This window comes from Trachemys scripta, chromosome 2 (genome assembly GCF_013100865.1).
Source record: "Trachemys scripta elegans isolate TJP31775 chromosome 2, CAS_Tse_1.0, whole genome shotgun sequence".
NCBI classification, from domain to species: Eukaryota; Metazoa; Chordata; order Testudines; family Emydidae; genus Trachemys; species Trachemys scripta.
Window position 1 is genome coordinate 67,966,363 of NC_048299.1, and position 16,355 is coordinate 67,982,717.

Genomic DNA, 16,355 nt, shown 5'->3' on the forward strand with positions numbered 1-16,355 from the left:
TCCTGAAGACTATTTCATTTACATTAAGTTCCTCAGATATGAGCTTTCCTTCAGAAGGAAACAGTAACAATTTGATGCTTCAAATAAATTTGATAATGCAGCCAGCAATTTTCTCTCAGTGCACAAGAAAAAATGCTCTTTCAGAACCGAGATGCCATTTTTCAAAACGGAGATATCCTTTAACAGAGACTTTGTGGTAGTAGCTGATGATTTAAAGAGTCTATTCTGAACAACTGATTCTTTACCCCCCAACCCTTTTCTTCCCTTTTCTTTCTCTTTTGAGTGTTATGAATAGGTTGCTACATTTTCCCATTTGAAGATCGATATACTATAATGCTAAGAAATAATCTAGCAAATGCCTAAAAGTTTGGTTTTCCACCCAACACAGAAAACCCCTCAATCACATGCACGAAGAAAGAACCATCCAGAGTTAACCAAATGCAAACCAAACTGAACATATCATCAACCTCCCTTGTTTATAAAATGCTGAAGTTGTAGCTGCCCACAAGTCCAAGTAGTTAAAAACACTATGAAGGCATGATCAAAAGCCCATTCTAGATGACCATGGCCCCATTACTGAGGAAAATAATAGGAGTAATCTGTGTATAGAGCGTGCTCAAAACCTGTTGATGGTTCAAAGGACATGCATGTTGAAATACAAGGATCAAGTAATCTCATCCCCTAGGCCTCCTTCTGGAAAGCCCCTTTATGGAAGGCTTGCAGAATGGCCTTTCATTAGGCTTTGAAGCAGATCCAGAATTGGAGTAGAAAATTCTGTCCCTTGACATAGTTTGGCAGTTACATAGGGCAACCCTCCCGTCAGAATTTTGCCCATAGCTTTAGGTAATTACTCCTTGTTATAGCATTCTGCCCAAAATAATACCAATTCCTTCCAGAGATGCTATATCATCTAGGTTCAATAGGTGCATTAAGGATGGAAGATCTGATTCTAATCTCACTTAGACCGATTTTCCACCAGCATGACTCCACGGACTTCAGTGAAGCTACTCCTGGTTTAAGGGAGATCAGAATTAGGCCTACAGTGTCAGTCTTACTGTTGAATTTCCTTGCTTTTATTATTTAGGTCAAAATTTTCAATATTATTGTAGAAAAGCTTTTGTATGATATATAAATGACATTTAAGAAAGTGCTTGGATATTAAAGTTAATAATATAATGTACATTTATAGCAATGAGCCTATCACATTAATAGAAAAGGATGAGATCTCTCTATATTTTTTCTGTGCAATGTATCAGGTTCCCTCTTGACCGTAAATAAAATTATTTCTTCAATAAACCCCTTAAAAGCCATTTCTCATTTGCTCACTGAAGGATCAGCTGTCTCCAGTCCAATAAAATTAGGATGCACTTTCTTGTAGCAGATAAGAAGTGAAGAGCCTTTCCTCCTATACTATCCAAGGATTCAAGTGCAGGGCCCCAAGCAAAGATGTATATCTCCATACATTTTCAATACTGTGCAAAGTGGTTTACAATAAATTGGGAGTTCTATCTTATCTGCTGAAAATTTACCCTACATGGTCTAATGGTACAGTAATTTCAGATACACCAGACCTGAAATAGGTCTTGTTCAAAGAATGGCATTTACAGGACATTGCCAGAATAACTTTAAAAAATTCTCACCTTATTTTAGGGAGAAATTAAGGATTTCCTAATTAGACCACACAGGTAGCTTGATAACCATCACATATAAACTACTGAATAACTTTAGTATGAACTGCAAGTCATTGAATAAATTAGGCTAAATCATGCAGCCGTCATTCAGACAAATGAGAATTTTGTCTTGAGTAAGGCCTGAGTAAAAACTGAGCAAGAACTTCTGGATCTGGCTCATTAACATTACTGTTATGTATTGCAAATGTGTATGTCACTAAATCAGCTGCATTCTGCCCACTAATCAATCTCTTCAGGAATTAATTCAAAGACTCTTCCTTTCAGCTGATATCATTCAGTCACCATAAAACAATAGCGACCTACCTCAGTGATAGTACTGAAAATTCCATAGAATCATAGAAGATTAGGGTTGGAAGGGATCTCAGGAGGTCATCTAGTCCAACCCCCTGCTCAAAGCAGGACCAACCCATGTCTGTGGCAGCCTATATCGTATAAGGCAGTGGCTCTCAAACTTTAACAACCCAAATTCACCCATTTTGATTTTAAAATTTTCAGGGACCCCAAGTCCCTGCTCAGCCCTTGCCCTGCCCCCTTCCCTGAGGCCATGCCCCTGCCCGCCCCCTTCTCCAAGGCTTTATTTCCAGTATGAATTTATCTTGCTTCAAATGTCAGCCATTGAATCTTATTTCGTTTAGATTAAAGAGGCCTCTAATGTCAAATATCTTCTCCCTGTGTAGGTACTCATAGATAGACTTGGCAGAATTCAATATTTATATTTTTGGTAGTTTATTTTAAGCATTTTTTTCCTATTTTACATTTTCACATTGTGGGGAGGGGTCAATAATGGTGTAATACTGCCATTACAGCACATTTTATACACATTAAGTAAGTTCTCAAGCAGCATTTTTCTCATCTTGTCTAGCTGTAAATTTCAATCATCATCTAAGGAAATATTTTTTCATTGGTTTGAGTGTGCATGTTGAAATCAATGTTTACTGACATTTACTGATGAAAAATCTAATCCTTCCAAACCTGCTTATAGACCATAATCAAGTCGCCTCTTAAAATTGTCTTCAGGAAGTTAAATAGATTGAGTTCCTTAAGCCTGTTGGAGTTTCAAGCATGTTTAACAAGTCAGAATGGAAGGGCCAGGTTAGGCTGCTGCTGGTGTGGGACAGCTGCTGTGGTGTGTTACAGGAGGATTGTGTGGTGTTTAGGCAACTGAAGAGGGACTATGAATCAGTACCCAGAATCCTCAATTCAAACAAATGTCAGAGAAATGATATTAAAAACATTTGTAGCAAGTTTTCTAATATCTGAGTGTACTTTCCTGTCCCCTTGCAGGCACAGGTTTCTCTGGCTACCAGAAGTAATGGTATTCCATTCCCAAGCTCTTGTATATTTGGGGAAATGACAATGGGATATAGCACCTTCCATCTTCAGTTTACCCGTTCAGTTCAAAATGAGCCCAGGATGGTAGTTACCAAAAATTATTGACCTCTAAATGCTACTTGGTATCCTGTGCCAAACACATTGGTGATCTCACAGGAGTATCCGATAACAGGATGTCAGCATCACAAAACCCATTTTTAAACAGGGCTAACAAGCTCTTTTCTTGGCGGTCCCAGGACAGATGCTCGGGAGTGAACGGAGGAGGAGATTTAACCATTTCCATTCATGATCTGAGAAAATGTATTGGGGCAATGTGAGAAAACTTCTGCTGCTGCTGTAACGCCATACTAATTAGTGATTACTATTTACATTACAGTAGCACACCAGAGCTTTAATCAAGGTCCTCTTGTGCTAGGTGCTGTACCACAAACACAAACGATTCATGCTGGGCAATATTGTGCCCAGTCCTTGTGCAGGGGAAAAAGCAGGGCAAAAGGCGCCGTTTGACTTGTATCCCCATTTAGAAGTCAGGCATGATGGCAGCTGTTGCACACAATGTACAAGGGCTGCTCAGGGCTAGAGTCACTGCTGGGACTAGCTACTTCAAAGGAGCCAAGATGGAGTGAGTTCTGCCCCTCCACATCAGCCAGCACGTTGCCCAACACCCGTGTTAGCACTGCACACTACAAAAGTTCTTGTGATGGGAGTATTCCCTAGGGAGACGATCAATCCCCTGGCAACCAATGGCTGGTGCGAAGGTGGCACAGTACAGCAGTGAATTCACCCCATTCTCTCTCAGAAGTCCCACTGGCACAAGCTGCTGCATACTACCCCCAAAATGGGGCTGTGACTAAAGGCACAATTCAACTGTCAACATTTTAAAAAAAATTAATTCCACTTAAAAGCCCAGAGTAAGAAGCTCCAGAGTGACACTGCTTAGAGGTCTGCAGTTTGTATTTATAATAAACATTTTTTTATATTTTCCACAACAACAACAAAATGTGTGTTGACACGTCGCTACTTTTTCACCACAATTCTGATCATGGGTTTTTTCGTTAATATTTCGCACTACTATTGACTTGAGATTTCAAAGAGTTTACACTTTGCACAGCTTTTTAATTTCTTCTCAACGTGCCCTCCTCCCTATTCCAACTGAAACCAAAAGCATATTTTATGTAAATACAGCAGCAGTTTTAGAAGTCAGCAGGTTTGACAAAGCTCATCATGATGCACTGCTAATTGGAGGAAGTTTGACTTTGAATCAATGCAATGAATCCAGTTAGCTATTCTGAAAGCTTCTATAAATTAACAGTTGATAAGGTCTAAAATGGTTAAACTGGGGAGCAGTGTTAGGAAACAATAACAAACAGAAAAATCAGAACTTTTTGGATGTCTATGAAAATAAAACTGCTAACTGAAAAATAGCACTTGAAAGTACTTAGGTATTTTTCTAGCACTTTAAAAAAGGGTCATGCTCAGTTGCCTGTCAGAACAATTTGCCATCAAATCTCCGATTGTATGTGATTTGACTTTACAGAAAATCTGCACAAATACAAGCAGCAGCAAATAGATTCCATAACATGGCACATGCATCTCAACATCCTCATCAGTAAGTGAAGAGATAAAAAAATTGAAACCCTGCAGCATTGTTCTTCCTGTTGGTAACATTTGCCTTTTTTGTGCCTTCCTATCTATCTAGCAGACATATACAAAATCCATTTCCAAAATGTAATCTGACTTGTGCTGTAAGGAGGAGCCGAGGACGACAGTCTTAAGGAGAGTATTCTTGTTTAGATGCACAGGGCTCTATTTACTCATGTAAATTTCATTAGCATTCATGGGTGTTACACACACTAGTAACCATGCAACAAGGCACATACATATAAATTTCTTAAAACACAAAGGGATTCTGAGCACAAAGTCATATCTTTCAGTGGTAATACCATTGGTACAGTACTTCATTTTCAGACTGCAAAACAACTCTCTTTTCAGGCAAACAAGTTAACTGTCAAAATAGCAGAAATTGTACTATATACTGAAAAAAAAATATTTCTCTTGATGGCTTAGGACCAAACAAGTTTCAAAGTCTGGGCAGTCAGCCTGCTTGGATTTAGAAACTTCACTAGGGAGGGGAACAAAACTAAAACATGCAGCAACATCTGAACCAAATAATCATATTAGTGGATGTAATGACTTCCCCTTTTCAATCTATACTTTAACATATTGACTCAAACTATCTAGTATCAACCCTAAAATGTTGGACAGTTTTGTTAAAAATCAGCAGAATTACCTGAATATTTCACTGGAAATAGTATAATGAAATCTTACCTCATTAGAACTTCATTTTCAATACCTTTGCTGAAAAGAGTAAAGAAATCCTGTATTAAAGATCCATTTTGTAAAAGGTCTTTTCTGAAACTATTCACTAAATACATAAAACTACATTTTCTCACATCAGAGTTAAAATTATTCTCAACAACTTTATATGAAAATATTGTGTAAATCTTTTAACAAATATTTAAAATATTGTGAGAATAGGAAAACAAATTGTCATTGAACTAATTTGTAATCTGAACCCCAGGCTGTTCATACACAATTCACAGCTTTGTTTTCACCACAGGTGATATTTTTATACCTGTATATTATTTATTACTTGTATTGCAATAGTGCCCCATCGTACGAGGTGCTGTAAGAGACCCTGCCTGGAAGACTTAACAATTTAAGAATACTTGGCACTTTTTAAGAGAAACCTGTATGAGAATATACATATGTATACTGCTATTAGCCTCAGCCGGCATCTTAAGTGAGTTAAGGTAAATGGCTCACAATGACAAAGGTATGGAAAATTCAACCCATTTCAAACTATCTCTGTCATCTCAGATAGTTCAGCATAAATTATGAAATGTGGGTGGTTATAAAACTATTAATTTCACTGATCTTTTAGTTTTCTGTGAACTTTGGCTAGCTTACTCTATTTGAACTAAGAAATGCGCAAGATATCAGTATTATGACTTGTGGGCCCAATTCTGATCCCTTTGAAGTAAAAGGGAGTTTTTAATCACTACTAACATACATGAGAACAGGATCAGGCCTTTTATCTTTACTCATTTTCTATATTAGCATAATATATATTGCAACACGGAAAAAAAAACAGAAAGCCAGATCAGATAAAATTTGACAGTGATTGTAAAGTGTGTGGTAAAAAGAAAGAAAGGCAAATGAGAATGGCAATGAATCATGAGCAAACCAAAGCTTCTCAGCCTCCAGCATCTACAGTACATCTCATTAACCATCAATAATTCCATTTGTAATTTAATATGTAAAGAAAACACAAGTAAAAAATAATTCCCATCCCTTTTCTCAAGACTGAATTTAAAGCTTGGCCTCAAAGCATGGGATCAATGTAATATAATCACACTGTTCAGCAACTGAAGTTCCATCTTCTTCTGATTTTAATAATGCGATTCTTAGATGGCTGAGCTGAGTTCATCTGTGTAAGGCATATTACCCTACACCAGAATCAGCTCCTGCTATAGCTTATAGCCTGTTTAACTACTGCTTTATAAAAGGCCTTTAAAATCTATCTAGCACAGAAATAGAATGTGTACGCTTAAAGAAACAGATTCTTGAAATGGAAGAATTCAGGAAGTCAAATATACAGTTTGAGAAACCCCCCAAACCCAACTCTCTGCTTAGGCTAGTGAGGTCAGGAGACACTCATACAAAAGCTATCTGCTGGAGGAGGGAGGGCCCCGCAACTGCTCCTCTTCATGCAGGTTGGGGCCTCTCTGTCTTCAAATGAGAGACACGCTGTCTTCTATCCAGGTGCAGGGGATTTTCAGCCCCACCTCACCTGAAGACGATGTGTGGGGGTTTCCACCATCCAACCATCCCAGCAGAGGGATACATGTGGGCCCTCCTGCTACCCCAGCAGAGGGCTCTGTGTGTGCAAACCTCCTGACAGCCCAGGAGAGGGCTACATGTCGGCATTTAAAAGTCGCGTGCAATGTTGATGATAACAGCACACCATGCTCTCATGCTTGGCGATATTATGTTCTCTCATAGGGAGGGGAAGAACTCTACAACCAGAGCTCAGAGATTGCCTTACTATATTCAGATGTGTCACATTTCTTTTGACCAACAAAGTACTTTTTCTTCTAACTGTATTCCAGGATATGCGCCATCAAATGTCTTAACTTAGAATCACTCTGCCATGTATTGTGCTTCCAATTAAATATATCTTAAAAGTCCATTAAGCACAACTTAGAGAAACAAAAGCAACTGATTGCTGCCAACGCTAAGCAACAAAGATCCTTTAAGTTCAGCAAGAATTTAACGTACAGCAAGGCATTTGAAATTGTCCTTTCAATTCAGCTTAGGAAAATAATAACTCCCTTTACAAGCTCAGAGCTTTTCTGAACATCTCTTTATAAATCACTTTCATAAATTGTAAAACTCATTATTAGGAAAACAAATGCCAGAAATTGTTCCTATGAAGGCACTTTGCTACCCGCCCAGTTTACAAATTTACTTACAAAGAGCCCCATGATCCATCTTTCTCCTGTTAAAATTAACGGGAGTTTTACCATGGACTCCAGTTTGTGAGGAGTAAATATTACAGTATAACATTGTAAACATTGTTATTTCTATGCAGTTGGCAGAGGGAAAATCTTGATCTGTTGATATTTTGTTGCTAGTCCTCCAGAGGACTAGCACTGCTAAACTAACCAGTTGCAGCCTTCTAATCAGATCTATATTGCATGTAAATATGTTAGTGTCGCAGGAAAATTTGTTCCTTCTACCAGGTTGAGAAAACGAACTGAATTGCATTGAGATCTAAAAATACAAAGGCCATAGTCTTGTTTTAATCAGTATTGTTTCATGATTTTATGTTGTACATTAAATTCTGCAAAGGTGGAGGTACAACAACATAGCTCAGCATTAACTAGAACTACCTATATAGCCACATAACAAATATATTCAAAAAGCTAAAAATGGGGTTTTGCTCTAGCATCTCTCTCAGCCATGTCCATCAAGTGATCACAGTGTGTTAACCATTTGCTAAGTGATAAAAGAAAAGGCATCAATGAAGCCTTTGCATAATGAAGATATTATTGCCACATTCTGCCTAGTTTCAGAGTAACAGCCGTGTTAGTCTGTATCCGCAAAAAGAAGAACAGGAGTACTTGTGGCATCTTAGAGACTAACAAATTTATTAGAGCATAAGCTTTCGTGGACTACAGCCCACTTCTTCGGATGCATATAGAATGGAACATATATTGAGGTGATATATATACACACATACAGAGAGCATAAACAGGTGGGAGTTGTCTTACCAACTCTGAGAGGCCAATTAATTAAGAGAAAAAAAACTTTTGAAGTGATAATCAAGCTAGCCGAGTATAGACAGTTTGATAAGAAGTGTGAGAGTACTTACAAGGGGAGATAGATTCAATGTTTGTAATGGCTCAGCCATTCCCAGTCCTTATTCAAACCGGAGTTGATTGTGTCTAGTTTGCATATCAATTCTAGCTCACCAGTCTCTCTTTGGAGTCTGTTTTTGAAGTTTTTCTGTTGTAATATAGCCACCCGCAGGTCTGTCACTGAATGACCAGACAGGTTAAAGTGTTCTCCCACTGGTTTTTGAGTATTTTGATTCCTGATGTCAGATTTGTGTCCATTAATTCTTTTGCGTAGAGACTGTCCGGTTTGGCCAACCTAAAGCAAATACTCACCAGCAACCACACATCACTGAACAAAACCACTAACCCAGGAACCTATCCTTGTAACAAACCCCGATGCCAACTCTGTCCACATATCTATTCAAGTGACATCATCATAGGACCTAATCACATCAGCAATACCATCAGGGGCTCGTTCACCTGCACATCTACCAATGTGATATATGCCATCATGTGCCAGCAATGCCCCTCTGCCATGTACATTGGCCAAACTGGACAGTCTCTACGCAAAAGAATTAATGGACATAAATCTGACATCAGGAATCAAATGGATGATAGTAACTAGAAAAGGAGAGTAGTCAGGGCGACTGAGAATGTACTAATTCAGGGACAAATTCCTCTCTGGTGTCACTCCTTTAACTTTGGCCCCGAGTGCCACTCCTCAGTAGTTCCCAGTTAAAATTTCCACCAGTGGAAAATCCAAGGAAAGGCAGCAGTAAAAACCCCACCAGAACTCCCTCAAGCTAATTCTCCCTTAAGATGTAAGGAACTTCTCTGGCACAGAAACATAATTTAATTCTTCCTGTTCCAGCTTTACTGAGTCAGGCCTATTAGATTTCACTGTTCCAGAATATGCTTGGGAGAGAACACTACAGAATGAAGATTGCTCATACAGATGGTAAGAGGGGATTACAGCAGTTTGCAAGCGGTGCCATGCCACTCTGTGAAATGAAAAGCTCTGGGTTTAAGGCCATGGCATGTCGAAAATCTAGATTGTGACATGCCTTTTACTTCTCTGAAATGCACACTGCAATCCACAAAATGCTCAACCTTTTCTGAAAATTACTCTGTATATATTAGTAAGGTATTGCTAGGCTGTATGCATATTTTCTTGTAACGATTATAAATACACCTCTACCCCGATATAACGCCACCAGTATAACACGAATTTGGATATAACGCGGTAAAGCAGTGCTCCGGGGGGGGGGGGGGGGGGGGGGGGCTGCATGCTCCGGCGGATCAAATCAAGTTCGATATAACGCAGTTTCATCTATAACGCGGTAAGAATTTTTGGCTCCCGAGGACAGTGTTATATCGAGGTAGAGGTGTATAAATATGTACGTTGGACTAAGCTCTTTGGCTCCAGCAGATGTATCTGAAGAATGTTTACTTCTCATACAATGCTAACCTAAACCAGCATAATGATAGTGATTATCTCTAGGATCAAAGGCTGGAAAGCCCATTTTTGGATTGGGCAGTAAGGGCAAGTTCATGACTAGAAGACAAAAAAAACCCATAAGAATCCCTAACAAAGCATAGGTATGGATTAAAAAATAACCATCGTTGCCAGAAAGCTGAATATGGTAACCCAGCCCACAGCTACATAGGCACATTCATCTCTGCCAACAGCAAAAACAGCATATGGTGCTAAGTTCTGCTGCCCATCCAGCATGAGCAGCCAGAGTTCATGTTTCAAGTTATGCCTTTTTCTTGAACAAAGAGCTGAATCAGACTCTGAGATGCACATACAAGGATAACACACATTTCTGTTCAACTCTGGTTTTCCCCTCTCTTCAATCTTTATTTATTCCCTTGATTAATCCTAACAAGTTATTTGGAATTCATTCATTATGGCTATGGCTGGTTGGCTGTCATAGCGGTCATGAATTATGTAGCTTCTTGCTTTTTTTCAGGACCTCTATGAGTTCTTGCTATCTAGCTCTCTGCAGGGGTCTGAAGAAGCCACTGCTTCCATCTGAGCAGCCTGTGCCCCTTGCAGAGGAATAAAGATGTCACCACTTTTGCTTCTGCACATTGCCTGTGACCCCTGCAGGGAGCCGACGAGCCACTGCTGCTGGTGACCAACCCTCTGCAGGGGGTGAAGATACCCATGGATGGCTGAGAATGTGCGGTCCAGTGCCAGGTGCCTTGTGAGGAAGCAGGGGATCCACAGACCCTAATGCTATTCTTCTGTTCCTGGTCCTTTAACCTTTTTTGTGCATTACATAATGTGACCTATACATTCATTTTTTTTTTAAAGCAAAACCATAACTTTCAAATTTTCCCCGTGACAAAGCCTTCATTTTTCACATTCTTTGCCATGACAACCAATGAAGTGCAGAACAGAATCTCCTTGACCCTTTCTTCCTCCCTCTTCCTTTTCTTTTCCCTCAAAGACTCTACTGAGTTTTCTCTTTGACCATCTCCAAATCTTTCTGACCAATGCACGAGAACTGTGCAATTGGTCCAATGATTTCCCCTTTCCTGCACTCTTTGGTTTCAGTAACACATTCACACTGCATTGTAAAGTACTTGCAGAATTTCCATTATAAACTCTATTTAAATTTATAGTTGAAGAGATGAAAAGGCATTTTTGCCACCATAATGCAGCTCAGATTTCAAGTTTATTTTTTCCGAATTTCTCTGCTTCATGTATTTTTAGTTTCTTTTTAACAAGTTCTTTTTTGCTTAAAAAAAAATTAAATTAAATTAAGAGACAGCCAAACACACTTCATTCTTAAAAGGAAAAATAAAACCTTACTACAAAAATAACTAGATCTGTTAAATCCATGTCAATCTCATTTCTCTAATTTTGTTCATATAATTTGATTACTTTTGGCATTAAAATTAAGAGCAACGGTATGATTCTGATGCGGAGATTTCATCAAAAATCAGCACAGCTAAATTGTGCTGTTTTGGGCACTCACACAACACTTGTGAAAGCATGTTCTCAGCAGTGGGCATCCATTCTCTCTGGGGAGAACCACTACCATGTGTTCAGGAACCAGCTTTGTTCTTCTTCTAAAACATTTACAAGAATTTCCTGCATGTAGGCCCCAATCCAATGCCCACTGAAGTCAATGGAAGGACTCCAATTGAACTGAGAATAAGTGCCCAAACTACAGATGGTCTTAGGATGCTAAATTCAAATCTGGATACAGATTTTAAACAACTCAGCATTCACACTTTTTCTGATCTGCGTGTTTGCTAAGAAAGATGGGGACAACCAGGGCTGGTCTTAGAGAAAATGGTGCCCTTTCCCTGGCTGCACCTACCCAGGGACCCACAGCCCCTCTCCCATAGTGTTCTGCAGTGCCATTCCACATAGGGGAATCCTTCCCCACAGATTGGGGCAGAACCAGGGGGCTGTGGCTCTCTTACAAGGCTCTCTCGAGCCTCCTCCCCTCCCCTACTCCTGCTCTGCAGTGATGTGTAGCTCCCCCCACCCACCATCACCTATCCCCCTAGGTGAGCAAGCACAGGAACAAACCTTGGGACAGATGATTCTGTGGGGGAGGCCAAAGGGGGAAGATCTCCTGGAAGTGGGCAGGCAGGCGTTAGCCCAGCTCTCTGCTCAAGCAGCTTCCCCGCTGCCATCCGGGCTGAAGTAGGTGAGAGGTGAGTGAGAGGGGACTGCCTGCGGCTGGGGCTCTGGGTTACCCGCTCCATCACTCCCTGACTGTGTTGGAGGGATCCCCGCGTCACCCCAGGGAGCCAAAGGAGCTGCCGCTGCCACTGCTGCAATCACCGAGGTGAGTTAAGATTCTCTTGACCATGGTGCCCCCTGACCACTGTGCCCTGGGCAGTCGCCCACGTTGCCCAACTGTAGGTCCAGCTCTTGAGCCCTGGGGACAACTAGAAAAATTCACATCTAGATGCAGCTTTGCATTTTAAGCTCAACATTTGGAGGTGTTGAGATTGGAGGGTTTCTTTCTTTGTCCTCTCTTGATTCTGAATGAATGTTTTCAAGCAACACCCATGTGCCTGCCTAAGCACGCTATACAGCAGTGTTAAGACCAAGTTGTAAACTGGATTTCAGAGAAACCCCCCCACTGTAAGGATACTTCTTTCATTCTTTTCAAATCACAGGCATGAAATAAATTTATTTTTGTATATTTTCTTAACTCCCATTAATAAACACACATGACTTGATCAGTTGTAGTTTGTTATGGTATGTAAAAAGATGGATTGACATATATGCACCGCTTCAAAATATTATATTCAGCTCTATGTATGAAATCATGAAAGAGATTGTGGGCCTGATTCCCATTTACACTGAGTTCCCTTTATATGAGTGACACCTACTTGAAGGCCTTTTTACAGTGCCAGAGAAATGTAAAGGTAGGGTTACCATACGTCCTCTTTTTCCCGGACATGTTCGGCTTTTTGGCAATTCCCCCCGGATGGGGGTTTGACTGCCGAAAAGCCAGACATGTCCGGGAAAAAGAGGACGTATGGTAACCCTACCTTTACATTTCTCTGGCACTGTAAAAAGGCCTTCAAGTAGGTGTCNGTCGGGGAGGAGCAGAGCCGCCACGGCTGGAGGCTCTGCTCCTCTTCGGCTCTTTTTAAGAGCCGGGCTGCCTGAGAGTTACCGGCCTCAGGCAGCCCCCATGCCTCCGTACCCTGCGCCGCCGGAACCCGGGAGGGGAAGTGCCCGGCTGGGGGCGCAGGGTCCGGAGGCATAGGGGCTGCCCAAAGCCAGAGTGCTACCGGCTTCACGGTTTGCTGTGCAGCCTGCAGACCCTGCGCCCCCGGCTGGGCGCTTCCCCCTCCTGGGCTCCAGCTACGCTGGGGAAGCGCCGGCTGGGGGTGCAGGGTCTGGGGGCTGCCCGGCAAACCCTGAAGCTGGTAGCACTGGGGCAGCCCTTTCCCCCTGGCTGGGAGTGGAAGGGAGGAGGGGGTGGAGTTAGGGTGGGGAAGGGGCGAAGTTGGGGCGGAGCTAGGGGTGGGGAAATGGGCGGGGCCAGGGCCCGTGGAGGGTCCTCTTTTTTTATTTATGAGATATGGTAACCCTAGTAAAGGGGCCTCACTCCCACAATCTAAGCATGGTGACTTTCTTTTTAAAATCAGCTATATGCTTTACATTTCCTGTAGTTGTACCCTGGTGCCATCAGAGCTCCTCAGAATATTTACAGCTTTGTAACTCCCTATTATTAATTCTATATTTATAGCAAAAAACCTTTCCACTTAGTGACAGCTGTGATATTGCATAAACAGAATATAATTGAAAAACAAAACTACATTTTCTTTAAATATACAAAAATTCCTAAAAGATCCATCTTCAATTGTGGAGTATCTGAAATGTGGAGGAAGACATTTTTTCCATGTTTCTCACACACAAGAAAGATTTCAAAGTAAAAACTAGCCATTAAAGAGAGAATAAATCAATCATAATAAATCATTAAGTCATAGATTAAAGCATAATAGTTTGTGTTCTTGTCCCCCTGATAAAAATAATGAAAAAGACAAATACTAGAGAATAGCTTTGATACACTACTGCATAGGTACTGAAGAAATGCAAAAGCACTAAACACATCATTTCAGTTCCTAATCCAGTTTAGCTCAGTCATGCCTTTTAGTTTTCCAGAAGATCTTGGCATTAGCTCCAACAAGAAAAGCAAATATCAGTTCCGAGGGGTTTTATCTTATTATGCTACAACATCTTGCTGGAGGAGTTTAAATAAAAAATTGCCTGAGATTAGTCATATTTGGCCATCATCAGCAAATGTCACGGCAATCACTAGGAATGTTTACCACCTCCTCACAAACCACAGCGACAAAGTTAGACAGCTCTGAAAAGAAATTAAATGTTAAAAATGGCGTGTAAAATTAAAGTTGTCATACTTGATAGTGAAACTAGGGCCTAAAAGAACTAGCTGCTCTGTTCATTCCCTCTGGGGCACCTGGCATTGGCCACTGTTGGAAGACAAGATACTGGGCTAGATCAGGGATCTCAAACTGAGGGTCGTGACACCTCAGGGGGTCGTGAGGTTATTACATGGGGGGTCACGAGCAGTCAGCTTTAACGCCCAAACCCCACTTCACCTCCAGCATTTATAACGGTGTTAAATATATTAAAAGGTGTTTTTAATTTATAAGGGGGGGTCGCACTCAGAGGCTTGCTATGTGAAAGGGGTCACCAGTACAAACGTTGAGAACCACTAGGCTAGATGAACTTTTGTCTGACCCAGTATGGCCGTTCTTATATTCTTATGTAAAAGTACTGTCATTGAGGTCTGACAAAGATGTCCAGTTATCCATGTGGTACCCTTTTAACCTTAATGTCTTTCAAGGAAAATTTCTGTGTGAGAATATATATTGTCTATTACACATCAATGAATTTTCCAAAACTCTTTTTAAAAATACCTGTCACTATTTCAATATTTTCATTGTCACTAATAGTCTCAGCAAAAGCTACCATTTGAACAATATTTCCCAGTAGGAAAACTAGAGTGATGATAATATAACCTGCTTAAAAACAAGTTTCATAGTCTGTAGTATTCCATATAAATTCTAGTCTCCCTTAATCCCACTCTACATCATACTGTCAAATAGAAGCTTGGTATTTTATTAATTCTTACTAATTTATATAGTCCAATAACACCCAAAATGTGTTAGGCACTTTACAGACCTATAAATCCATTCCCTGCCCAGATCATACTATCAATAAGAACATAAGAATGGCCATACTGGGTCAGAACAAAGGTCTATCTAGCCCAGTATCCTGTCTTCTGACAGTGGCCAATGCCAGGTGCTCCACAGGGGATGAACAGAACAGGTAATCATTAAGTGATCCTTTCCCTGTTGCTCATTCCCAGCTTCTGACAAACAGAGGCTAGGGACACCATCCCTGCCCATCCTGCCTAATAGCCATTGACAGATCTATCCTCCATGAATTTATCTAGTTCTTTTTTGAACCCTGTTATAGTCTTGGCCTTCACAACATCCTCTGGCAAAGAGTTGCGTGAAGAAATACTTCCTTTTGTTTGTTTTAAACCTGCTGCCTATTAATTTCATTTGGTGACCCCTAGTTCTTGTGTTAGGAGAAGGAGTAAATAACACTTCCTTATTTATTTTCTCCACACCAGTCATGGCCATAACTCTCCAAGGTATGTAAGCACATGGGACTACAGTAAAACCTCAGGGTTATGAGCACCAAACTTACGAACTAACCAGTCAACCACACACCTCATTTTGAACTGGAAGAATGCAATCAGGCAGCAGACACAACAACAAACAACAACAACAAAGCTAATACAGTACAGTACTATGTTAAACGTAAACTACTAAAAAAATTAAGAGACAGTTTAAAAAAAAAGATTTGACAAGGTAAGGAAACCATTTCTGTGCTTGTTTCATTTTTCGTCTGCATAGTAAAGTTTCAAAGCTGTATTCAATCAGTGTTCAGTTGTAAAATTTTGAAAGAACAACCATAACATTTTGTTCAATTATAAACATTTGACTTATGAACAACTTGGAAATTGAGATTGTTCATAACTCTGAGGTTCTACTGTACTTGTGTATTTAAAATTAGGCATGTGCTTTATAAGACAAGAAGAAATAAAAGGTGGGAGAGAGAGGTAAAACATACAATCAGGCTGGTCAGAATAATGATTGGCACACACATCTAAATTTCCATTTTATTTTAATAAACTATAAAATCATTTTAAGTGATTTTCTCATCTTTATAACTAGATGCATCAATCAAAATATCTTCTATATTACAGGAGAGCTTTCCCTTGAACTTTGAATTGCAATCACCATGACAGCTGCACTCCACTGTGTAGGTGTTAGTGGTGTTTTCAACTGTTCCAGGGAAAACAGAGAACCTGGAACTCAGTTATTACAAAATGTATTTGAAAGTATG

The 16,355-nt window shown here is 40.3% G+C and overlaps 1 protein-coding gene across 8 annotated transcripts in view; it reads right to left on the minus strand.

Moving 5' to 3' along the window:
- THRB (thyroid hormone receptor beta) overlaps nt 1-16,355 on the minus strand; it is a 260,055-nt gene that overhangs the window by 184,947 nt on the left and 58,753 nt on the right. For all 8 annotated transcript variants that reach the window (XM_034760787.1, XM_034760791.1, XM_034760790.1 and 5 more), the window contains one exon: nt 5,352-5,381. The gene's annotated coding sequence lies outside the window, so the exon portion shown is untranslated. The remainder of the gene's footprint in view (nt 1-5,351; nt 5,382-16,355) is intronic.